The sequence below is a fragment of the Nilaparvata lugens genome, chromosome 1 (genome assembly GCF_014356525.2).
Source record: "Nilaparvata lugens isolate BPH chromosome 1, ASM1435652v1, whole genome shotgun sequence".
Taxonomy (NCBI): domain Eukaryota; kingdom Metazoa; phylum Arthropoda; class Insecta; order Hemiptera; family Delphacidae; genus Nilaparvata; species Nilaparvata lugens.
In genome coordinates this window covers 93,653,523-93,679,883 of record NC_052504.1, presented here as the reverse complement: position 1 = coordinate 93,679,883, position 26,361 = coordinate 93,653,523, and the positions used below count along the sequence as shown (strand labels likewise).

Here is a 26,361-nt window from a genome sequence, read left to right as displayed (position 1 = left end):
AGCAAAATTATAGATGAATTTACATAACATAGACAATTTCATTGAACTTTATATGATATGAAAAGGGAATTTGTAATATAATAACTATAGATAATTATATTGTTATGCATCTACATAAATTGACGGAGCTTTGGACATATCAATGTCCATTCTTCGGAAAGAATATTAAAAATATCCTCCCCACTAACTCTCTACCAAAATGGGATAGGATAGGAATAGGATAGGATTGGATACGAATAGAAAAGAATATGATTAATATTAATGATAAGAAAAAATGTTGTTAAACTTCCTACTCACAACTTTGTAGACGGAGACAAAAGATGAGAGGGTTGAGGTTGAACGAGATCTGTCAGTAGTGACGAGAAAGCATAAGTTCGGGAGAGTGGTCCAGTGGTTGGGGGTGTAATCGAGGGATTGCATAGCTTTCTCCCCTCGCATGGGGACTTGGGGTTGTGCTATCAGAGGCACTTGTGTCCGGGAGGGTGGAAGGACGAGTAGAGGGTGCTAGGAAGGATGAAGGGTAGAGGGTGGATTGTAGAGTGAGTACTTAATTGGAATCAAGATGAATAGGCGCTTAACCAAACAGTCTGATCCACCCCTCCTCTGTTTCATCCACCCTACCTTCTCTAGCCTCCCATACCGCTACTTAGTGCGCCAGCACTTTGTCTGATGCGCTTAATTGACTATGAACTCAGTTGTCACCACTCAGTCGATCCGCGTCGACTTGCTGCTGGAAAACCGGCTGTTTTGGAAATCAATTCCATGTGCATTCAGATACGATTCTCCGATAGTTAGGTTTCCCGAAGGGACAACCTAGTTTGAGTACATTCTTGAGAGATTCGTAATCCATGTTCATTCACGAATTGAAAGAGAATTGTCATTGTGTTCATTCTAAACAGTTCCGATATTCATTGAGGAATGTTTCTTGATTGAACGACTTTCGGAGAGTTTGAGACTTCTGGAAAACCGTCTTCTATGAAGAAAAGTCTACTATGTTGTTCTCTATGAACAACATGTGGGTTCTCTATGAAAAAAATAGTTCGAGTTTATTCTTAAGAGATTCGTAATCCATGATCATTCATGAATAGTCCTCAATTACAAGAGATTTCTGTTCATTCTAGACAGATCCGATATTCATTGAGAAATGTTTCTTGATCGAACAACTCTCGGATAGTTAGGTTTTCCCCATGAACAACCTAGTTTGAGTTCATTCTTGAGCGTATGCATTTGTCTATCCATGCTCATTCATGAATAGACCTCAATTACAAGAGATTTCTGTTCATCCTAGACAGATTCGATATTCATTGAGAAATGTTTCTTGACTAACGACTCTCGGATAGTTTGGTTTCTCCCGTGAATAACCTAGTTTGAAATCATTCTTGAGAGATTCGTAATCCATGTTCATCCTAGTTTGAGTTCATTCTTGAGCCATTCGTAATCCATGTTCATTCATGAATAGTCCTCAATTACAAGAGATTTGTGTTCATTCTAAAGTGATCCGATATTCATTGATAATTGTTTCTTGATTGAAGGATTCTCGGATAGTTAGGTTTTCACCATGAAAAACCTAGTTTGAGTTCATTCTTGAGAGATTCGTAATCCATGTTCATTCATGAATAGTCCTCAATTACAAGAGATTTGTGTTCATTCTAGACAGATTCGATATTCATTGAGAAATGTTTCTTGATTGAACGATTCTCGGATAGTTTGGTTTCTCCCGTGAATAACCTAGTTTGAGTTCATTCTTAAGAGATTCGTAATCCATGATCATTCATGAATAGTTCTCGATTACAAGAGAACTGTCATTGTGTTAATTCTAGACAGATCCGATATTCATTGAGAAATGATTCTTGATTGAAGTTCTGAAGGATATACGAGATTGATTAGAAAATAAGAATCTTTGGAGGATATTATGCTAAAATGGTTTCATTCTAAACTGATCCTATATTCATTGATAAATTATACTTGATTGAAGTTCTGCGAGATACGAGATTGATTAGGAAATAAGAATCTTTGGAGAATATTATGGTAAAATAGATCAAGACTATGGTATCTACGAGTTGCATGAATATGGATAAAGTTGTTTGTCGTCAATTTTAGGTTATCCATCTAGTATCTAGTTGAAACCTAGATTTGGTTGATTTTCATCTAGTTGGAAACCCCTACCAATTCCCTTGCTGAAATTTTTCTTTTCTTCCATTTTCCCAATCATAGAAAAACTTCTATGCTCCTCTTCTTCTGAATGATTGGCAACTAATACTTTTTCTGCCAATTATGTTCTTACAATTATGTTTTCAGCTGTTCTTAGTGAGAATTTGTGTGTATTTTTGGCTTCAAAATTCATAAAATAACTTAATTAATACAATGTGCAGTGATAATTAAGTGTAATATTTAACTATAATTTGGTGTTTTAATTTTTCTAAATTTAAAATTTGCATCTCATATTTATTTTTGGACGAAAGTTGACCTTGAACTTCTTACAGAACATACATAACCTATTTTTTGGACATGTAATCAAAATTTGGAAATGGAATAGTTTTGGGCCAAGCCTGTTGTTCCTTCCCAATCATATTTATATGATTTGTTATTGTATCCACGTATAAATAAATAAATAAATAAATTTTCTCCCAACTGGTATCTGTTACACTAATTCCATTAATTTTAACTATATTTACACAATGTTTGAAATAGGAAAAAGAAGCCTCTTCTAAATCAGTAGAATAAAATTCGTCACTGAATCATCTCTTCCATGTCTTACTGTGTGGTCTGATACTCACTTCATCATTCAAAACTCTAGTTTTCACCATGTTTCTATAATCTTGGCTCAAACGGTGGGTGAGGTATCACTTCTGCTCTCTCTTTAAAACTAGTGTGAAAAGTATAAAACTCTTCTATCTGGAACCCAAAGTAAGTTTCTACAATATTGGCTCAATCGGTGAGTGAGGTTTCACTCTTTGAAGCTCGTGAAAAGTATGAAACTCTTTTATCTGGAACCCAAAGAAACTGCTCCATCAATAATCATAATTGTTTTGTTTTCCTACAACAACGTCAATTTGTACACTAATTTCGTCAATTTCAAACACCAACGTCAATGTCTACTAAAGCAAATACGTCATTGTCGCTTTGCGTTGTTTGCTGATTTTCAAGCCAAAACAAAGAGGAACTTGTGTTGAATATCTACTCACAGACAGAAACAGATGAAAAGCTTTAGCATGCATACATCTCTATCAACTTGTCTTTTTTTACGTTATGGCTACGCTTGTATAGAAATTTATTCATTTATTTTTTTCAATTACTTGATAATTTATTTATTTATTTACAATGCAAATAACACTAATGTAATAACACTGAAAGATAAAATAATAAGGTAGTCCTTGTGCTATTTTTCTTCCAAATTTAAAGGTGACAAAGTCCAAGATAAGGTTAGAATTTCACGTGTACAATTTTAATTGATAATAGCATCATAAGCTGAATCATGTCGTAAGTAAACAATTTAAGAAAACGGTACTTAGATTTTTATTTCCATTTCTATCTCTATCAACATCTGTATCCAGTCAACATCTCTATCAAGAACTGAACATGTTGAATTAGGATCCTTCATATGTTCAGTTTTTACTTTCCTTGCCCTATTACCATAGGTAAGGAAAGTATTGCTTTCCGAAAAAAATTAAGGTACCCCAATTTCTAAATTTCTACACGTTTCAAGGTCCCCTGAGTCCAAAAAAGTGGTTTTTGGGTATTGGTCTGTATGTGTGTGTGTGTGTGTGTGGTGTGTGTGTGTGTGGTGTGTGTGTGTGTGTGTGTGTGTTGTGTGTGTGTGTGTGTGTGTGTGTGTGTGTGTGTGTGTGTGTGTGTGTGTGTGTGTGTATGAGTGTATGTGCGCCTGTGTACACGATATCTCATCTCCCAATTGTTGGAATGACTTGAAATTTGGAACGTAAGGTCCTTACAATATAAGGATCCGACACGAACAATTTCGATCAAATGTGATTCAATATGGCGGCTAAAATGGCGAAAATGTTGTCAAAAACAGGGTTTTCCGCGATTTTCTCGAAAACGGCTCCAACGATTTCGATTAAATTTATACCTAAAATAGTCATTGATGAGCTCTGTCAACAGCCACAAGTCTCATATCTGTAAAAATTTCAGGAGCTCCGCCCCATCTACGCAAAGTTTGATTTTAGATTCCCAATTATCAGGCTTCAAATACAATTTAAACAAAAAATTTCGAGTGGAAAAGATTGAGCATGAAAATCTCTACAATTAATGTTCAGTAACATTTTCACCTAAAATAGAAAATAAGCTCGAAATACGAGAAAATGTGATTATCCAATTGCAAACTGTTGGCAACTGTTGATTCTATTAAATGATTCACTATCAAGAGATAGCAGACCTCGTATGTCTCCAGCGTTATTGCCCTGTCACCAGCTGGCTCAAATCACTGGATAGTAGACTTGAGATGCGCGTGAACACTAGCGTCATGTGATCAATTTTCATAACGGCAAGGAAAGTTGTGTGAGTGCGCCACACCAGATTTTTTGGATATTCATTCAAAAATGCAATGATTCTTCACTTGAAATTCTTTCTTAAAAGTCACTCACCTTCCAGACTAATAACTATAGAATTCTTAATCAGTACCACCATTTTTAATCAGCCCAATAAATGCAATGATGCCAATGACTATCAAATTGAATTGAAGTCTATTAAAAAGTTTATCCATAATCATTTATTCTCTATCATTATCTGCATGGCAGACGCAAAATTAGAATTAGCTTAAACTATTAATATCGTTGCGTCTGACGTCGGATGCATATTACTGTATTTCATTGCAATACGTAACAAGGCATAATATTAGCACAAAATTATCGATGATTGAATATTAAGTCGACACTCAAATGAACAATTGGAATAATTTGCTGATAAATAACGTATTTTCGCTTAGACTAGACATATTTTGTTGGAACTTTCTAGTCTACACAATCATGATGTGTAGACATACAACAATTATCAGCTGTGCTAATAGTGAAGTTGTGTTTCTTTTCTGGCTCAAAATTTTGTAAAATTACTCAGAAATTTCCAATTTGTAGAGATTTGAGTGAAATATTTTTGTTTTTAATCAGTTTTTAAATATCAAAATTCAAATAAATTTTTAGTCCAGTCATTAGTTTTGAAGTGGAAATTGGACTTTTTGAAGTGAAAGTGAAATCTTAACCTTATTCTTTTTTGAAACTCTTATTTGTAAAAATTTGGGAGAAGACAGTTTTGGGCTATGCCTGTTGTCTTCTCCCAATCATATTATATTTATGATCTGTAATTGCCAATGAAATAAAATAAAATAAAATGATGAGTTATAAATGAGGCTGTGAATTTTTCACAGTCTTGTCTGAGTTGTCCTGTCTATCATACAACGATACAACATACAGCCATAGAATGTATAAATGTATCTATAATCTAATAATCACTTTTAAAGCTACTAAAATTATTGAAACATAATAAAAATTATCAAGTACCCTTCTATTTTATTCACCCTTGTATAATCTACTAATGGATAAATTTCGTATTCACTCTTATTGAACCTTCCCTACGAAATGGAATTCTTATTTATAAAGTCACTGAGGAAGAATGGGAAAATACATGAATCGGTTGAAATTGATATTGCTGATTCTTAAATAGTTGATGAGTTCACCCATAACATTGTCTATCACTTGTCAGTTCATTCAACTATTTTGTTTAATTTGTTGACTCATGCTATTAGAAGTATTTCCATGCATTCCAATTTCACTTATCTCTCAATTTTCTGTCATGTTCACAACTTTCATCAAGTTCACAATATTGTGTTTCATTAGAATGCATATCGTAGAGAATTATATTCCCATGGAGGATTGAAGCTGCATTAATTCTAAAATATTGTAATTTACTAAAATATTGCCTGGGGTAGTAACTTGGGAATGTAACTAATAAATGTAGTAACTTATAACTTCAGTAAAATCAGTACAACTGACTCGGTTGTAGGATTCTCTTTATCATGTGTTATTCTAACTAGGACATTTTCATCTGTGTGATTGAAGACAATACAATCACTTCGAACTTGCTTTGATTCTACATTTCTAAACATAATTCTAAATTTCTAGTTTTTATATTTTGGACTCAAAATTGGACAAAAATCATGAAATTCTATATTTTAATAATTAATAATTAATTTTAATAAAATAATTCTATATTTTTTTCAAAGTTTGGAATTTTCTAATTAATTGTGATTGATTCAATTCAATTTAGAAGTATTTTTTTTTTAAATTAAGATTGATTATTTTGTGTTCTGAATTTTAAATTGAGTGTGTAATTGAAGAATGTTGAGTGACACATAACCTATCTACATTTGGACTGTTGTATAAATTAGAATTGGAACCGTTGGGGTAATAACTTAGGAATGTAATTAATAACTAATAACTAATAAATGTAGTAACTTATAACTTCAGTAAAATCAGTACAACTGACTCGGTTGTAGGATATCTTTATCATGTGTTATCCTAACTACGACATTTTCATCTGTGTGGTTGAAGACAATACATTCACTTCGAAAATGCTTTGATTCTACATTTCTAAACATAATTCTAAATTTCTAGTTTATAAATATTTTGGACTCAAAATTGGACAAAAATCATGAAATTCTATATTTTAATAATTAATAAATAAATAATTAATTTTAATAAAATAATTCTATTTTTTTTTCAAAGTTTGGAATTTTCTAATTAATTGTGATTGATTCAATTCAATTTAGAAGTTTTTTTTTTTAATTAAGAATGATTTTTGTGTGTTCTGAATTTTAAATTGAGTGTGTAATTGAAGAATGTTGAGTGACACATAACCTAGCTACATTTGGACTGTTGTATAAATTAGAATTGGAACCGTTTTGGGCTTATAAGCCTGTGCTACTTTTCTGTAAGTTGTGTAATTCTCATTGATTAATAAATAAATAAATAAATAAATAAATAGATAAATAAATAAATAAATAAATAAATAAATAAAAAATAAATAAATAAATAAATAAATAAATAAATAAATAAATGTAAACATAGCCTATTTTTGGACAATTTCTATCTAAATTTGGGAAAGGGACAGTTTTGGGCTTTAAGCCTGTTGTTCCTCTCCCAATCATTCATAGTTGAGAATTATATTGTATATATCAATGTACGAATGTACTATAAATAAATAAATAATAATCAACGAGATGTAGATCTAGAAATGATCGGAACTAGATCGGTAGATTTATAGAACTAGAGATGAATTCAAAGCTGATAGAAGCTATAGAATACGAAGCTGGAATTCCATTATATTGGACAGTCTCGACCTAAAACTCTTGATACTTGAAAAAACTGATTCACAACTCAAGGATAAGGTGAAACTTTGTTGAAAAGTAAAGTGAATGGCCAAATAAGCTCACGAAAACTTGAAATTTATCGTCGGACTCATTTCACAGCACTCTATCATTAGCAAGAAGTGTTGTTAGTTTGTATATGATTAATCGCCTCTCGTGCTAGTGCTATATAGTCCAATCAGTGTAATTATACGTTTGGAGTATAATTGGTGAGATTAGAACCGTAATTGGTCTCGTTCCGCCATTTGCCGAAGAACTTCAAGCTTCGCTGGGCTGATCTACGATAACTTATCAGTTTTGTACATTGCAAGTGTGATGGTAAAATTTTGTGTCCATTAATTCCCTATTCTACAAGTGAAAGGCCCCCTGTTTTGCTACCGTCACCCAACACATTTATTTCCCCAAATGAATCACTAGGTAGTTTAAATCTTCCATTGCAGTTCCAACTTATCAGATTGAAGGCTTTAGATTGTCCTGTCTCCTGTTAAGATTTCTCTTTTGCGATATCTTGTATCCAAAATATTAATTTCAATATTAACAATATCAAATATCTTCGTTTGCCCTGAAATTGATCGGGTGCAACCTGAAAACTCTAGACACCAGACCTGAGCCAGCCAGGTCACTCGGCATTTGAAGCTGTGCAAAGGCTAAAAATAAACTTTCTATTCGTGATTTTCTCTAAGTTATTCAATTTGTATATCATCAAGCTATCAAAATGGAAAAGTTTTCTCAGAAAAACATTTTTTTCCGATCATTACTTTTTGAGATATGAGTGACTGAAGTTTGAATTTTTGGGACAGAACATTCCAAAATCGGTACGATATAAATCCATGAGATTTAGAGGATAGATTCATGGTATTGTGATCTAGTAAAAGAGAAATTTTCTAAAATATCAATCTTTGAGTAAGTTATTAGATTTACTAAAAATTACCAAAAATAACCTTTAGTTGAGTTATTTTTGGTCATTTTTGGTAAATCGAATAACTTTCTCAAAAATTGATATTTCTAGAAAATATTTCTTTTACTAGATCAACAATACCATGAAGAATCTATCCTCTAAATCCAATGGATTTATGTCGTACCGTATTTGGATTGTTCTATCCCAAAAATTCAAACTTCAGTCGCTCATATCTCAAAAAGTAATGATCGGAGAAAAAATGTTCTCCTGAGAAAACTTTTTCATTTTGATAGCTTGATGATGTACAAATCGAAAAACTTTGAAAAATATCGTGAGTAGAAAGTTTATTTTTAGCCTTTGCACAGCCTTTTAATGTAATCAAATCTCTCGGTTATATCTTTTGAAATAAAGTTCCAGTTTATCTTATATCTTACCAAATGTTTCTCATTTTCTTATCTACATTTCCGCTTCTAGTGAGAATTACATTTACATTTATTACATTCCTTAATCATAACATCAAATTGATGATTGGGAGAGAATCAACAGGATAAACCCAAAACTGTTCCTCTCCCTAATTTTGATAAAAATAGTCCAAATGAGGTTATGAAAACACTTTTATAAAGATCACAAAAATTTACAGTCCAAATATACATTATACTAAAAATTTTGTATCTCGGTTGATCAGAAAGATGAAACAAATTATTATTACACTTGAAAATGCATTAATAAATTGAAAAATATTAAAAAACTTGATAAATTTTATTCTAGAAAAAAAGAACAAAGCATTGATCCGGCTAATGGTTCTAATGATTGAATGATTAGAGGAAAGATAGTAAGGCAATAGATTATTCTATATTTTCTCTATCGTTCAACTAACTCATATGATGGATTAATAGGGATCTTCTTATTCAATCATTAGAAACATTAGCCGGATTAATTCTTTATTCTTTTTTCCTAGAGTTGAATACTTTAGTTATATTTTCTATGGAATAAGGTTCCTCAAAACTTGAAATGAAGGTGAAATATCTTCGAGTCGAATAAAACTCTTCACATTACAAAATGGAGACGTGTAAAATAACTGAAATATAGATTTTTATCTACTTTATCGTATTCAGTATAAGAACCATAGGATAAGCATTATGGATTGTTTTCCGATTGAAAGATATTAATCCAAGCATTTAATGTGAGGTGAAAGCAACTCAGCAGGGTACAAATCGTGGGAGGTGTGAGTGTATGTGAGAGAGATAACGCAAGAGAGAGTGAGAGATGAAGTCAGCCGACAATGCAACTAGCTGTGGTGGAAATTGAGATATATTAAAATGGGAGCCAAGGGTGATATATTACATGGAAGAGGACAAGTTTAGTGTCTCTGACAAGTGGGAGAAAGAACTCTTTAGAAACGAAACACCAGTGTCGGTTGTCGGGAACGTGGTCAATGATGTGGAGGAGGTGGAGGAGGGGTGAGAGGAAGAAGAGGAGGAGGAGGAGTATGAGGAGGAGGAGGAGGAGTAGAATGAGGAGGAGTAGAATGAGGAGGAGGTGTTGGTGGCTGGTGAGGAGGAGGAGGAGGAGGAGGAGTAGAATGAGGAGGAGGTGTTGGTGGCTGGTGAGGAGGAGGAGGAGTTGTTGGTGGAGGAGGAGGAGGAGGATGAGGAGGAGGAGGGTAATGAGGAGAAGGAGGAGGTGGAGAAGAAGGCTACTGCATCACAGAGATCCTCTTCCAAGGCACAGCGGGGTTCCCACACAATCAGCAGGAGCCTAAGACCACTCAACCACCGGAGACGTGGCTTTTGGAAAATAAGAAAAAAGAATGACGGAGAGAGTGAGAGAATAGGGCCTGGTTTGGGAGAGAGTGAGAGAATGGTAGATCCAGACTACCAGAGTGATAGAGTATTGGGAAGTTGTAAGTAATAGGGGATAGAGCTACAAGATTCCATAGATCCCGCATAGATCATGGTAGCAAGTGAATAAAAATGTTTGAAAACTCAAGATTGTGTGTTGAAGAATTAATGCATCTTAACATGAAATTTCGTGGAGGATTTCCAACACAAAGCACAAACAGTATTATTTTTAGATGAATCAATGAATAAATAACACACGATATCTTTTTGTGTAGTTAAGAAGTTGGTATTGTGGTAATCATCATCCATATTAAATGAAAATGACTAAGAAATTGTCAAAAAACCACAGATTTTGAACACAAAATCTGTGCTTTTTTGACAATTTCTTAGTCTTTTTCATTTAACATATTACGATATAGTGAATAACTAGAGAACTTCAAACGACTGTTATCACTTATCCTTAAACTAGAAGAACTAAATAAATGTGAACGAGGTTGCAATTTTTCACAAGTTTAAATAGTGTCAGCAACTAAGATCTTGTTGGAACATAATAAATAAATATGAGAGTGCCGGTTGCACAACAGCCGGTTAAATTTTAACCGTGATTAATTCCACGAAAACCAACCAGAGAAGCCGTCTTTCAAAAACGCCTTCTCTGATTGGTTCTCGTGAAATTAATCACGGTTAAAATTTAACCGGCTGTTGTGCAACCGGGCCAGAGTATTTCAAACTTATCGTGAGCTGCATATATTTATTTATCAAGCTCAAATTTAGTGACAATGACCAAAATTCCATATCCCAATCAACGGATATGGTAAATCCTTGGGAACCCATGACATTTTATTAACACTCCCTGTATTATATATATACTGAATATATATTATGTATATACTGAACTTTCTTTGTCAATTGAGTGTGAAATCTTGATACTTATCAGTGGTCGTTTATGATCGAGCTAACCATCAAACTTACAACTTTAGGGAGTTTTTCGTTATTTATTTAGTATAGGATTTCTCTCACTTATTTTGTCTTTGGAACAAATATTTATGGATTTTGTCTTTGGGGAACAAAATATATTTATGGATTCTGTCTTTGGAGAACAAATCTTCGCGCAAGATTAATGCGTGTGAATTATGTGTAGCTTGTAAATTATGTGTACATCCAGCTTGTTATATGCAGACACAGACTTACTACTCACTCGTCGTAGAAAAAATATTATGACGAACAAATGAACATCGAATACTTCAGATATTGCAGATTGTAGATGTAGATGAAGGTGAAGAAAAGGAGAAGCAAAGGAGGAAAAGAAGAGAAATAAGAGACATCGAATAATTTATTGCAGATTGTAGATGTAGATGAAGGTGAAGAAAAGGAGAAGCAAAGGAGGAAAAGAAGAGAAATAAGAGACATCGAATAATTTATTGCAGATTGTAGATGTAGATGAAGGTGAAGAAAAGGAGAAGCAAAGGAGGAAAAGAAGAGAAAGGAGAGGAAGAGGAAGAAGGAGAAGAAGAAGAAAGGGGGAGAAGAGAAGAAAAAGTAAGTGAATATAATGGCACAATCAGCATTTAAATTAACAACTAATATTTTAATCAAATATTGCCGTAGCAACGCAATGAGAACACATCTTGGTCTATATATGATAACCACAGAATACAAATATAGCATATATTATAGAAGTTTTCTCTGATGATAACCTCCAAAGATCCCCACCATAGTGGGGTCTAATTTATAATGGCAGTATTTGATTAGAATTGGTGTTGCTATCATCCTTTTCTATCATTCGACAAAGCAGATAGCGCTTTCCTTTTCTAGCTAGATCGTTTTCTAGATCGGTTTAGCTAGAACAGTGTAGAAGAAATATGATTAATTAACAAAATATATTTCAATTATGAATTTTTCCCATCAATCATTGAAAAATATTTTCTTGACGGATAAACTGAAATAGAAATTGATTATTTTTTAAAAGAATTTAACAATTAAGTGCCGTTTGCACAGTGCTAGTTTAAACTAAATTTCATCTTAAACTGGATTAAATCATTCGTTCTTATCGTTTGTTATGTGATGCATTCATTTTGAGTTTAAGCCAACAAACAATCTGATTGAATTCAGTTTAAGCTCACTGTGCAAACGGCCCTAACAGGTTAGTTATTTATATCAGATACACAAATATCATCAGTTCCCTATATTATCATACTTACCTGGCGTGGGGGTTACCATGATCAAGAAGGCGGTTCCCCCAGGGCAAGGCCTTGTCATTGCACTGCAACTTGGCTGACCCCTGCGAATGCCCCAAATGTGGGCATCTCGGGCGCCCAAGTGACAAGGCAGAGTATCGGCAACACTATCCTCCTATCTTTCTCTATTAACGTGGACTTCCTTTCTCTACTGCCAAAAATAATGGGTCGTCGTACACACGTGGGGACACGCACCCACCGCTTTCGTCGATCTACGAACGACATGCAAAGAGAACAAGGCCGCGCCGCGTACGAGGCTAGCATAACATTGGAGGAGGTGCAGTCTGCGGCTAGTGGTAGTGAGTTGAGTAGCGAGCGACAAGCTATAAGCAACCACCTGTTGGCCCGTTCTGGGCGCCTGGTATGGTGAGCGGTTTAGGCGCGCCTGGTTGGTTGGTGTCTGAATAATTACGGTTGTGCTTGTGGCCTCAGACAGGTGGTAGGTGGTGGGCCAGTCCTCCTCCCCCGCCCTTTCATCCAATAAGCGACTCTCCTAATGCCCTTTGCTTTTATTGCCCCACAGCTTCCGATCTCTTTTAGAGTAGAACAATAAAAATTAAATACAAAAAAGGATGAACTTGTAGGGAAACAAAAAACCAATCGATGAATATGTAACATTTTATTTGTTTTGTAATTCTTTGTTATTTTGTTTTGTTGTTTTAATAAAAAAATTGAATTGAAATATTACAAACTCTTCAAGATTACGTACATAATTGTTGGTTAAGTGGAAGAGAGGGCTCTTATTGCCTCAACTTCGCCCACATCACTTTTTGTAACGTTATAAAGTGAAAATAAAAGACATTTTATCTATCTAAAGGTGCGTACAGATATACGCACCGCGAACATGAGCAATCCAATTTTAATCAGCTGACTATATCTGTATTTTTACAGAAACGGTAGGATACAAAAATAAATAAAGCTTGGCATCAGCTGATTAAAAGTACATTGCTCATGTTCGCGGCGCGTATATCTGTACGCACCTTATATCTATCTACATAATATTTATTTATTTAATCATTCAGAATTACAGTACTCACAGAAACACACAGTTCACGCCCAAAACGGTTCCAATTCGAATTTTTACAACAGTCCAAATGTAGCTAGGTTATGTGTCACTTCAACATTCTTCAATTACACACTAAATTTACAATTCAAAACATACAAAATTCATTTTTAAATTAAATTAAATCAATTACAAAAATTCAAAAAAACTCCAAACTTTGAAATATGACTATGAAATAAAACTTTGGCAATATGAAGGTTTGAAATTACACAAATGTTTACAATCTATTAAGTAGCCTAATTATTATTGAAAAATATCAAAGGTTTGAAAGATACAATAGAAAAGATAAGATATTGAGTGATATTCGAGATGAGATATTGGAATATATCAAAGATATTGAAAGATACAAAATTATGAGAACTTATAAAAATAATATGGCAATTTAAAGGGTTTGAAATTACACAAATGTGTTCAATGATTACGTAGCTCAATTATTATTGAAATAAATCAAAGATATTGGAAGATTTGAAAGATACAATAGAAAAGATAGTACATTGAATGAAATCAAAGATGAGAAATAGGAATATATATATATCAAAGATATTGAAAGATACCAAAAATTATGAATGGTTGCACTGAATAGAACCAGTTGAGAATCCCACTCATCATTACTGATCTATTCACTAGTCTATTCAATTCTACTGATCTATTCTACTCTTTTCAATATTCTCAACAGAACTTCTGAGCTTGCATACTTACATACTTTACTCTAAGATCTATCTATTCATTTCTGATCTATGTCCAAAGCTCCGCCAATTTATGTAGATGCATATAATATCTATAGTTATTATATTACAAATTACTTTTTCATATCATATACAGTTCAATAATTTTCTTAGTCTATATTATGTAAATTCATCTATAATTTTGCTGTATTGTAAGCTATTGTATATAAGTGTATAAGCCAGTATATTGTAATCTACATAAATAAAGTACTCAATCAATCAATCAATAAATCTATTCATTTACTCATCTATTACTGATGAGAATAGATATTGACTTTATCAAGACTGTGACGCACTCATATACCAAGGCTACAGCAAGGAATGCTCTATTGATTATTCAAAGGTCTCTCAAATAATTGGACTAGACTGGTGAGCTGCCTTAGCTTGGCGACGCAGACGGCCTACTTAGTGATAAGATAACGAGCTCTGTTTGGAGTTATTTGACTGGATTCAGAGACGACAACTGGTTTCCAGTCCCAGTAACATCTATGTTTGTATTTACGAATTTCGAAAGCCGTTTCTGGTTCCAGTTGAAAACTGAGATTTATCAAACGAATGTCACTGGAAAAAACCTGATTCTCGAACGTGTGCTCAAGATTGAATTATATTAGCAACCTGATAATAACTCCAGTGACGTGCTTTTCTTCAGTAATTCGGCTGTGCTTACTTTAGTGGTACATTTTTGGGTTCAACATTTTATAAAATGACTTGATTAATTCAATATGGAGTGATAATTAAGTTAGATATGTTACAGCTGTTATATAGCTATAGTGAATGTGATATTTTCGAGCTCAAAATTCAAGTGTTTTTATTCTTTATTTTGTGAATTTATAGTTTGTTTCATGCTTTTAAGAAACTTTTATTATTAATCCATCCATTTAAAATGTTTGTTTTATTCTAATTTATATTTTAGATTGTGATTTGGTGTAGAAATTTGAATGGACATAACCTATATATTTGGACAATTTAAAACTAAATTAGGAAGTTGAAGAAGTTTTAGGCAATAGCCTGTTTTTTCTTTTCCGATTCTTGTATTTTTTTGCTAACCTTATAAATAAATAAATAAATAAATATTTAAATGTAGTTTGGTGTTTTAATTTCTCTAAATTCAAAATGTTTAGCTTATATATTTTTTTGGACGAAAATTGAACTTGAACGTTTTACAGTAGAAACATAACCTATTTTTTGGACATTTTATTAATTTATCAAAATTTGGGAATGGAATAGATTTGGGCCAAGCCTGTTGTTCCTTCCTAATCATATTTATATGATTTGTGATTCTGTCCACGAATAAATAAATAAATATCTTTAGAGTAAAGTATGTAAGTATGCAAGCTCAGAAGTACTGTTGAGAATAAATTGAGAAACAGAAGTAGAAGAAGATTTTTTGGGATACTCTTTGAAGTATTAGCAACTCGCATATACAGTTTTACCAATCATTTCTTTAAAAACTAAAACTTCAATCAGTCGCCATTCTGGATACAAGTATCATATAGTGAGGTCCACGTTATAGTGACAGTGGATGAAGATAGAAGAATAGCGATGCCGATTCTCTGCATTAATTAATCATATTTATACACTGCCAAAAACATAATTGCCACCGTTGTGGACCTAGAAAAGGATAGTACCACCGGCTTTGTTGAATGATAGACAAGGATAGCAAAACCAAAGTTGATCAAATACTGTCATTATAACGTGGACCTCACTATAGAACATTTTTATTGATGTCACCTTTTTGAAAATCCCTTTAAAATCATGTACCACACAATGGGTGTTACATTCAAAATATTTGAGTTACAACCCCTCATTTCTTTAAAAACTAAAACTTTAATCAGCCGCCATTTCGGAAACAAGTATCATAGAACATTTATATTGATGCCATCTTTCTTGTTTTAGAAATACCTTCAAAATGATGTACAGTGGCTGTTTACATTTAAAATATTCGAGTTACGACCCCTTATGAAGGGTTGAAATTCAGTTGTACGTCAAGCGGTAGAGTATTCGACCAATAACTTATCCTGGAAGTAACATTATTATATCTACAACAGTCTCCAACTTATTGAGGGGTTACCGTACATATGACTCACTCTGTATAAAGACTGCATAATACCATAGAGAAACAATAGCATAAGTAGATATCCCGTGATATAGGGAATTTATGTTGCAACTTTTACTGTTACCCCAAGCCGATAGTTCACGTAGTTCTTTCTCACGCAGCTGTGTGACGCTGGTAGTCTCTCAAATTGTGCCGTTCATACACTCTCACCCCAACAAAACAGTAAAAATTGACAATAATCGACAGTAATCGGCTTGAGATAACAGTAGAAGTTGCGACATAAATGCCCTATACCATGGGATATCTACTTACGCTATTGTTTCTCTATGACAATACACTGAATTATCAAGCTGCTAATATCACATAGCATAAAGTAACTCAATTTTTTGGATTCACGATCAAAATTATACTATTTCTTTTGATTGACCTTGACTTGATAAATTCATCCTCTCTACTTTACTATATTCACAGTATGAAATTGAACAATCAATAATTATTCAACTCGAAAAAATGTTAGTAGAAGAAGCATGAATTTGTGCATTTCAACTAGAAATGTCGTTCACAGACGAATTCTTCGGAAGGCGTTGTTTGACATAGTGTTAGTTGATTCAGTCAATTAACAGTCAAAACTTTCCTTATGTAGCAAAAGCAGCTTCTTATCTAAATTGGCCAGTTAAAGACCTGTCAAGCAACACTGAAACAACAAAGATGCATTATTCAGAGTTGAATTTTAATTTTGGACCGAGAGAATTGACTAGAATGAGGTGATATCTTCTCGTTTCTCTCCTTGTATAAAACAGCTCCAAATTTGTGTGGATCTCCTAATGAAAATAAACACGTCAGTCGTTATAGTTGCAAAAGTAGGTTAAGTTTTTCTACCGGTTCCAATAGTCTACGAGTTTTGGTGTACTTGTGTTGGTATCTAATTGAATTTTGAAGTTTTGAGGGAGCAGATCTTAGTTGAAAAATGTAATAAAACTCTATCCTCAAAACTTGACTATAACTTATTTTTTATTTTATTTTATTTATTTATTGTATAAAATACTATAATCATAATACAATTATGACATTGGAGGAAAAACTAGGCTAAGCCTGTACTATTTCTCTCCAAAAATTTTGATAAATGTTAATGTTGTCCAAAAGATAAGGTTATATAGTCACACACTGCTTCGTCACTTGATTTTCGGTCCAGAAATGATTATTTAAAATTTTGAATTTTGAAGGTTGATTTTATACTCTAAATGAATCACAATAAATTGAAAACTTTAGAAATATTGCACTTATTTAAAAAATTTGAATACAAAATCAAAAACCTACTCACTATTTGTTATTCACAGCTCTAAAATATATTTAGACTATTATAAATTATTCTTGAAACAATACTTTACAGTTCACTACAATAGGCTTAATATAGTTCCCGAATGTCTGAATATTTCTCTCAATACTCACCTGAATTATAATATTTTGCAATTACTGATCCTTTTCAGCAGTTTTCTCCCAAACAGCTCCAAATTTGTGTGGGTCTCCTAATGAAAATAAACACGTCAGTCGTTATAGTTGCAGAAGTAGGTTAAGTTTTTCTACCAGTTCCAATAGTCTACGAGTTTTGGTGTACTTGTGTTGGTATCTAATTGAAAAAGCGGGAATGATTTAGTTCTCCAAATTTTGCACATAGATTCTAAAAATATCAATCTCTTGCACCTCGAAGCCCAATTTTAATTTTCCTTCTAGATTTTTCAGAATAAATGTTTAAATTTCATTGATGGTACATACGATAAGCAAATCATATGATCGAATAGAACAGACTGGCTTAAACACGTATACAAGTGTAAAGGATAGGAAAATTATGTTTGACGCATCATCACATCTGAACTACTGGACTGATTTACTTGAAATGTTGCATATAAATTCTTAATCAACCGAGGATTCTTATAGGCCTATTTTAAATTCTTCTAGATTTCATTACGTCAAGTTTTCAGTTTTTCAAGTTTTAAAATAGACCCTTGCGGAGCACGGGTTACCTGCTAGTAGTACATATACAAAAGAAAATATACATAAATTCACACAGCCACATAATCTGAAAACAGACCAGAGTAAAGCAATTGAGAACAATAATATTATGGATAGGCATTGCAGTTAAACATTTATCAATGGGTTAAATATTAATAAGATAAGTTCTCACCAGGACTACTAATTCTAGCAACTAAATATTGGAAATTAACGCATTTTTGACTTTGACTTGACTTTTGACGTCCAGTTATCGAGATAACTTTTTAATAGCTGCTGCTTCTGCTGCTTTTCAACCGTGGAATCACTTCTGTCACGGTGTAGTGACGAGGATGAACGATGATTGGAGGAAGACGGAACTATCACAATCAAATTGTCGGCTTCGATTTGCCACGCAAGACCGTGAAACAACCCCCGTTCAATCTACTCTCTCACACCCATTCCATCGTTGCACCCCCGATACGGGAGCGTGGAATCGGTTCATGTGTGTTTAGAATTCAATTAGCTGCCTGATCGGAGGGATGCACATCGATTATGACGTAATTCACGTACAACTGTCAGAATGGGAAGCAATTATCGGGAATACTAATAAGTGAATCTCACGATAGCTATATCTCAATTGCAAGTGTGCGCCTGTGTATGTGTGTGTGTTCCTGTGTATATGTGTGAATGTGTGCTTGTGTGAGTGGGTGCGTGTCTGAGCTGATTATGGCAGACTGACAACAATGTTCGTGACGCAAGTTAGCCCATAAGCTAGCCTATTTACTGGTCAATTAATTGTGTTTGGGAAACTGTACTAGACTTGTAAGCTATTAACTATCACTCTACTGCTGTATTTCAATTACATTAGACTCATCAAAGTAGTCCGGTGAATGTAGCGGTCATGAAAATACAATAGAAATATAGTAGAGATACAGTAGCTAACAAGATATTTACAGTGAACAAGAGATTGAATATTATTTCTTTCCTCTAGTATTAGAATACTAATAGAGTAGTGAATCGTGTATCCAGTATTGGAATATAAATTTGTATTATTCTCTACTCTATGAGTGTACTATGCTATCACTAGCTAATTCTCCAGACATGAGGTCATCAACCGGAAATTACATGGACTGACAGACGAAATAATATCGATTGATAAAGTGATTGATAATTGATTCAGTGAAAAGTTCAGTGCATCAAAAAGTCGTTAATCAGTTTGTGAATACTAGTTATGAGTCGTGTTGTGTTAGTAGCTATACCGGGAATGCATTCCATGCGATTAAAAATTTGAAATTCAACGAAAAAAATTAGTTGATTTGATATTAAAAACCTGTCTGTATATCTGAGCTTTATTTTAACGTTTTAAAAATGTGTCAATACTTTTCAAAACTTTTGTATTCGAAGCTTATAATATAAAAATATTCCCATATTATTTTCCATCTTCATCCATAAAATCTATCATTGCTAATGAAATATTAAGTATTCTATAATTCGAATGAATATTGCTTCATCACCATCCATAATTAACCTCCACCTACTCCTCATCCTACTTCTCCTCCATCTCCTTGTTCTCCTTCTACTCCTTCTCCTCCTCCTCCTCCTCCTCCTCCTCCTCCTCCTTCCACACCCACCTTCTCCTCCTCCATGATTTCCCTCCTCCTCATCCTTGCTCTCTTCCTTCTCCTCCGACTTGTTCTCCTCCTCCTTTTCCTCATCTTCCTTTATTATAGTCTCGATAATAATTCGTAGTAAATAATTATTATTTAACGAAAATCCTAAATAAATGCTGCAAATCACCCCGAAGACCTCTGCTACTGCACACATTTTTGGATAGTAGTTCTCATCGAATTTCCATCTAGCTGTTAACCCTGTTGTCATTGTCTGCAGTAGCAGAGGTCTTCGGGGTGATTTGCAGCATTTATTTAGGATTTTCGTTAAATAATAATTATATATTAATTAGCATTTGAATAAATGCATTCTCTATTTAATTCCATCTGTAATTCGTAGTTTTTGTTGTAAAACTCGTAAAACTCTTGGTCCCATGAACTACGAATTATATAGGTTCTATTATATAATAGTTTGTAGTTTCTATTTTACTATGATTTAACTTCCACCCTTTTCGTTACATCATTCATACATACTCTTTTATCCCTTTTTTTCTATCACCACTTCCTTAAATTGCGCAGCCCCCTTCTTGTTATAACGATAAACTATGCAATACGAATTCGAACTACGTACTTAATATAGTTTGCACCAAGTCTTTGGGGTGTACATACTCCACTCGATGCGTGAAGCTTCATTTGCAGTTTTAGTCTGACCATCACCCCTCCAACAGGGGTGCCACCCCCGGCAAGCAATTAGCCCGTAGGCTGCATATTTTATTGATGCCCTCCCTGTCGACTCAATTTCCTCCCCTAAATTTCAGTCGGTGCTTATTTATGCAAAACTTTCTAATCATAGCCATACTCTCATAGGGGTGAGTGATCGAGGTGTGGGGTGGGGTAGCTACCCCTTTACAAAGCGTTCACCGACTGTAACGAAGGGGTGAAATTTGTTTGGATGGTGCACACCGGAAGTCACGCAACGTGAACGTGATTTAAAGTTGTTAAAAACTTGGGGTCCTTTGTTGTCCTCCAGAGCGGAAGTTGTATTCCAGTATAATGTATTTCATATGTACTTTCGACATTCGACTATATTTCTTTTACAACCCTCACGACTATCCACTTTTTCCAATGCTTGAACTAGAAAAAGGGCTTCAAAACTGAAGTTAATCAATCATTTTATTCAGTAAAATGCATAACAAAATTGTTCCCTCTAAACCTAAAGGATTCTACAGCAGGTGCCTACAAATAATGAGAATGATAAGACATAAATAGAATGATATGCTAACTTAAACAATATATTTATTTATTACATTTCCAACGGTATACACCAATTTCAAAAGAAAACAATAGTAACACGATAAACAAAAATAACAAGACAAATATAAATATAAATATGAGATACATAACATAAAGTCAAATAAGTAACTTAGCAATCATTCAGAAGTATAACAACTAATAACAGTAATATGAATGAAATATACAAATATGCATTAGAAACTATCAGCGCAAATCCAACAACTTGAAGCAATTGCAAACAAAATATTTTTAGCAATAGCAAAGGAAACACAGTAATTCAATAGCAGCAAGAGCAACAATAGAATAATAACTATAACAATAAGAAAATTAATTTTAAGGAAAATTTTTTCATGAAACTGGAAGTTACAGCTATTCAGACAGAAGTTATGGGTTTGTCACAAATATTGGTCGGGAGCAATTTATTTAAATAAACTTAAAGGTAAAGGAGTTGACAAGAGGAGTTACAAGTAACTACAGTGAGAACCTGAATACCAGTATTTGATAAACTTTGATGTTGCTATCCTTGTCTATCAATCGACAAAGCAGGTAGTACTATCTTTTTCTAGCTCCGCAACGATGCAAAATCTGTTTTTGACAATGTATAAATATAATTAATTAAGGCAGAGAACAGGCAACGCTGTTCTTCTATCTTTATCCAACGTGGACCTCACTATAGAAGGAGTTGAAAGTATTTGATAAACTTTGATGTTGCTATCCTTGTCTATCAATCGACAAAGCAGGTAGTACTATCTTTTTCTAGCTCCGCAACGATGCCAACTCTGTTTTTGACAATGTATAAATATAATTAATTAAGGCAGAGAACAGGCAACGCTGTTCTTCTATCTTTATCCACTGACATTATAACGTGGACCTTACTATAGAAGGAGTTGAAAGTATTCAAATAGAAGTTATTGGTTTGTCAAAAATATCGGTTTAAAGCGATTTCATTCACTAAACTTGAGATATAAAATAGAATGATAAGGGCTGTAAGCCTGTTTTTCTATTCCCAATCATTTTTTGATTAGTCTATGTGTTTTTATCATTGTTGAATAAATTCATGAATATGTTTTAGTTAGTCAATGACAATCAATACTTCAAATAATGATAAACACATTGTTGAATGAATTAATAAATTCATGAAATTATGTTTTACCATAGAGAAACGATAGCATAAGTAGATATCCCATGGTATAGGACGTTTATGTCGCAACTTTTACTGTTATCCCAAGCCGATAGTTCACGTAGTTCTTTTCCATGCAGCTGTGTGACGCTGGTAGTCTCTCAAATTGTGCCGTTCATACACTATCGCCCCAACAAAACAGTAAAAATTGACAATAATCGACAGTAATCGGCTTGAGATAACAGTAAAAGTTGCGACATGAATTCCCTATACCATGGGATATCTACTTACGCTATTGTTTCTCTATGGTTTTACTTTGTCAATAACAATCAATACTTTAAATGATGATAAACACATGATGATGATGATGATGATGATGTTAGTTTCAATGTGTATCCTAAAATCAACTTGCAGAAGATTGAAGTTTTCTTCAATGTTGGAAAAAGTTTTCAAGGGGAAATTCATTAATTTCTTCAAGTTATAGTGTTGTTGATCCATTAGTTGTCTGGAAATATTGTTTGTATTCGTTAGTAATTAGGTTCTGTTGAAATGTTTGAATTTAAATTATGTGGATTGTTCAATAGAGTATAGTGTGATTCAATTTCCTGAATAGAAGTTTGGCCAATGCAACTCTAAACCTTCATTGTTACTCTTTACTAGTTACTTTCTGGCCCCAAGGAAAATGACTCACAGAATATGTTGCAGAAAAACAGCCACAAAGAGATTCACCATCTTGAAAAATATATGAATATATATCCTTGATTTTGAACTTTTTGAGCTTTCAATTATGTGTCATATTTATGAAAAAGCCGGCCTATTACGTAGAAAGTGTTCATTGATGTTACTGAAAAATGGCTCTCATAAAACTTCAGTAATCTGTATCACAAATCACAACACCAATTTTATTACTTTCCTTGCTCTACTACAAATCAAGAATATTATTTCGTCACCAAACAGTATAGAGTGTACATTCTATACTCTCTGAATACAACGGAAAATTCTATATATCTACACAATTCTACACAATTTGGTAGAGAGTTAGTGGGGAGGATATTTTTAATATTCTTTCCGAAGAATGGACATTGATATGTCCAAAGCTCCGCCAATTTATGTAGATACATAACAATATAGTTATTATCTATAGTTATTATATTACAAATTGCTTTTTCATATCATATACAGTTCAATAATTATTTTCTTAGTCTATATTATGTAAATTCATCTATAATTTTGCTGTATTGTAAGCTATTGTATATAAGTGTATAAGCCAGTATATATTGTAATCTACATAAATAAAGTACTCAATCAATCAATCAATCAATTCTATATATCTACACAATCTTCCACTTTTCACTAGACATTTGCTGATAGTGTGAAACTAACTACTATGAAATGTTGACTTAATCCTCAAAACTTTCAACTACTATAACTAAAACTTCGTTCATAACTACTGTCAATTTACAAGCAAACGAGATTGAGAAGAGTAATCTATTGTTAAAACTTCTGTATTTAAGTGTATCACGTATCAAGCTAACAATAATTATTAAGACGAGTAGAAAATCATAATCTTCCTTGATTTATCTCTCTCTTATGACAATGTTTCAGGTCTCTCGTCATGATACTAATGTAGGGTCTATGTAAGGTCTGAGAAGTCTGTTTGGCCCGCAGAATCTATTTATTTGGACTATTCTCCACAATTCTTCATTGATTGATTGTTCTTTATTACAGATGACAATGTATTGCCAGGTCTCGCAAAACCCATTGCGTACTAACACTACATTTCCTCCATTTATCTCTATTAAATAAAAACTTATAATCACAACTAAACCAACTCAATCACTCACGTCTTCCGTTTTCTACTACGATAGGGTGAAAGGTACAATATTTCCAACTTAGAATCGAACGATAAGTTACAATAAATATGTCACCATTTAGATAGGGTCACGTGACCACACTCACAGCTCAGGTCGTAAATCAAGATCAAATCAGTTTGGAGATTCTCAGTTGCCAGATATTGTGCGTGTGTGGTCCGTCCCTCACACCCACTCCAGCCTATGATATTTCTTCAATGGGATTCACTTTGAACTGTCAGCATTTCTCATAAATTAAATTGATACTTCTTATTAAAATTATGCTGACAGGAGTGAATCTCTGTGAAGGCCTCATCTTCTTCACACACTCATCCGCAGTCATTCACACACTGACATTACCTTCTTTTGACTTGCTTCCCCCTTTCATTCATACTAATCTGTTACTTCTCTTGGATCAGTTATTCACAATCAAATTTCCTATTAATCTAGATTTACGAAGCTTAAAAGCGGTTATTCGGAGTTGATAAAAACTCATTTATTGCCTAAAAAAAATTATATTTAAATACATTTTAAGAGACACATTAAAACAATCTATAGTGTGGTCCACGTTATAATGGCAGTGGAGAAAGATAGGAAAACAACGTTGCCGATCCTCACTGTTTTGTCAATGCCTTCTTGACGGTAACTGATTCAGGTTAATCAGCTACCTATAATTAATCCTATACTATTAAACAAGCAATATGTCTGTTTATATGTTTCCATCATGAAACTGTTTCTTTATAATAATTGCATTGTAAAAATATTTGTAAAACATGTCAGTGTTGTGTATAAATTTCAATTTCAATTTCAGAAAATAAATAAATGAATAAAAAATGTATTTTTTCACTGGATTTCGAAAACGGCTCTAACGATTCTCACGAAATTCAGAGGTTTATAATATAAAAATTCGATTGCACTAGGTCTCATCCCTGGGAAAACTCGCTCAAGGACATTAAAAGGATAATTATTATTCATCCTTGGAAAAACAGCTGATAATAATTATTTCGTCGTCTGTTGTTGATGGAAGTGAGTGAGCGAGTTCATGTGTGTGGGACTGTGTCAAAATTATGACTCAGCTGTTGAACGTCTGTAATAATTCAATCATCCAGGTACTACTTATTGCCGGTTGCAAAAAAGCCGGTTTATTTTCAATCCTGATTAATTCCAGTATATCCATCTTTTTGAAATGGTCTTCTCTGATTTGGTTTACGTGAAATTAATCAGGATTAAAATTTAAGCGGCTTTTGTGCAACCGGGCCTTTGTGAGGGAAATTTTTGCATTCCTCTGGGAATTAATCTCAATTTACTGTGATTAGATAGAACATTTCTGTATGAATGTTATTATAATTTCTTCGTTCGTAATAAATTTTTTATGCTTTTGTACTCCAGAGCGAAGCTCGGTCCCCGATATTGTAATATTAATTGTTCATTCTCGTTTAAAATAATCAATTATATTTTATTAAGCAAGGAGTTATATTTTTCAATAATTTCATAATTAAGATGAAATATTTTGTTAATCAATTATTAATTCTACATTGTCAAAAGCCGATCTGGCAACAGAGCAAACGAGAGAGAGATAGCACTATTCGCTTTGATGAATAATAGACAAGGATAGCAATACCAATGCTAATCAAACACCGCCATTAAAACGTGGACCTTACTATATTTCAAAGAGATCTCACGGTTAGAGATTTTGTTTCTCCACGAGTTTCTTTGCCTCATAGTATTTGGTTTAATTACCAGCTTATTATTCCATTTTAATCGCGGAGATACGCTATTCAGTTGATTAAGTTTCAATGAAGGCCTTTAGTTCAGGTTCATGTTTGTAAGATATTTAAGACATGAAAAAAATTTATTGTCAAGCATCAAAATAATATATTAACTTCAAGTGAATTAGTGCTTTCTAATCCAGGATATATGGTTACTTGGTAATTGTCCAATTTTCGAATTTGTATTGCAGCATTAAACCATGACTTTTTCGATCTTCTGCTCTGCTCTTTATATTCTGTAAAGCCGACAAATAAACCGACAGAGAAGTTGAGTTTATCACGCTCTTTCACTTATAGTAATAGGATAATCAGTGCCCTGATAAAGCGCCATAAATAAATACATATGAACCATCCCATATCAATAATCTTCTAACGTTATCATATTCTCGATAACACAGCTCTATCTTTTCTAATGAGTATCACTGTCATGATAGAGAGATATAAAGATTGAATAAAAAAGACTAAGAAATTGTCAAAAAACCACTGATTTATTGATAATTAGAAAGACCGGTTTCGGTTATTACACCATTGTCAATCT

At 33.3% G+C, this 26,361-nt stretch overlaps 1 protein-coding gene and 1 pseudogene across 1 annotated transcript in view; both read left to right on the top strand.

Moving 5' to 3' along the window:
* Positions 1–26,361, top strand: part of LOC111059463 (uncharacterized protein DDB_G0283697-like) — a 111,970-nt gene that overhangs the window by 26,087 nt on the left and 59,522 nt on the right.
* LOC120349542 lies at positions 12,308–12,438 on the top strand (annotated as a pseudogene).